This window comes from Callorhinus ursinus, unplaced genomic scaffold, assembly GCF_003265705.2.
Source record: "Callorhinus ursinus isolate GAN/ISIS: 27379988/994484 unplaced genomic scaffold, GSC_fseal_2.0 scaffold18, whole genome shotgun sequence".
In the NCBI taxonomy this organism is placed as follows: domain Eukaryota; kingdom Metazoa; phylum Chordata; class Mammalia; order Carnivora; family Otariidae; genus Callorhinus; species Callorhinus ursinus.
Window position 1 is genome coordinate 19,299,071 of NW_027397080.1, and position 1,641 is coordinate 19,300,711.

Sequence of the window (1,641 nt, forward strand, 5' to 3'; positions counted from 1 at the left end):
TTGACTATGTTTCCTTACTTTGTGTGTTTCAAACAGTGCCTGACCACAGCTCAGTGATACCCAGTGCAGAGTCTCCTTGAGATTCTCTCCCTCTCCCTCCCCCTCTGCCCCTCCCCCTGCTTGCTTGCATGCTCTCTCTCTCTGACAAATAAATCTTAAAAAAAAAAAAAAACTATATTTACTAAAACTAATGGCCAGGGAAGATATTTTTTTTTTGAAGATTTTATTTATTTGACAGAGACAGAGAGAGAGAGAGGGAACACAAGCAGGGGAAGTGGGAGAGGGAGAAGCAGGCTTCCCACTGAGCAGAGACCCTGACGCGGGGCTCAATCCCAGACCCTGGGATCATGACCTGAGCCAAAGGTAGACGCTTAACGGCTGAGCCACCCAGGTGCCCCGGAAGATATTCTTTATAAAATATTTGGTGGGGAAAAAAACACATTATAAAATTGTATATACAGTATGACTCCAATTTTAACAACTACATAAATGCATAGAAATGCATAAAGGTTTAATAGTAATTAGTCCTGGGGTGCCTGGGTGGCTCAGTCATTAAGCGTCTGCCTTAGGCTCAGGTCATGATCTCAGGGTTGTGGGATCGAGCCCCGCGTCGGGCTCCCTGCTCCGCGGGAAGCCTGCTTCTCCCTCTCCCACTCCCCCTGCTGTGTTCCCTCTCTCGCTGTTTCTCTCTCTGTCAAATAAATAAATAAAATCTTTAAAAAAAATAGTAACTAGTCCTGAGTGGTAGGATCACAGGTGATATTTGTTTCCTTTACAGTTTTATTTCTGAAATTTTAAAAATAAACACTGGACATTGATAAGTAAGGAAAATGTTATTTTAAGACATTAAAATGAGGCCAAGATAGAACAAGTGATTTTACCTTAAGCAAATTCAAGGTAGCAATCTACATGCTAATAGATCATCTAAGGAATATAATGAACAAATGTGTGCATTCAGAGTGACTTCACCCACACAGAAGAACCAGTGAGAGCTAGAGGTCAAAAGAACCTGAACTCAAGTAAATTGATAATGTGTATATTATGTTTGTGCTGTAAAGTTTCCAACACACAAGTAAGGAAACGTCTAAGCTAAGTCCTCCTCAGTCCAGGGAACTTGACCTATTGCCTACTCATTAGTGAAAAGCCTTATAGGAAACATCAGGCAGTCTTATTAAATAAATTTAAAAAGCATGCTCCTAATTGTTTGCCCATGGAGACAGAGACCCAGTGCTGAGTACTGTCTGCAACAACTGCCTGAATTAAACGGTTGTACCAGTAAAATTAATCTTGAAATATGGCTCAAGGTTTTGGTTCTGCTTATGGAGACAGGCTCAGAATTCCAAGGTTTTAACACACAGAATTTGCACCAGTGAGTCTCCCTCTAGCAAGTAGCACAACTCACTCAGGCATGATGTCTGTGCTATGGTGCATAAATTTAAAAAAAGCTGTTTCAGGATCAAGGAAATTCATAGTTGTATATTTTACATTTTGGTCTTACTTGTGTGGTTCTGAGAATACTATCCAAGGCAAGTCGTTTTCTGACATAAATGCCAATGAAACATAATTTCTTCAAGAAGAGGTGCAGTACCACAATGGAATATTATGCAGCCATCAAAAGGAATGAGATCTTGCCATTTGCAA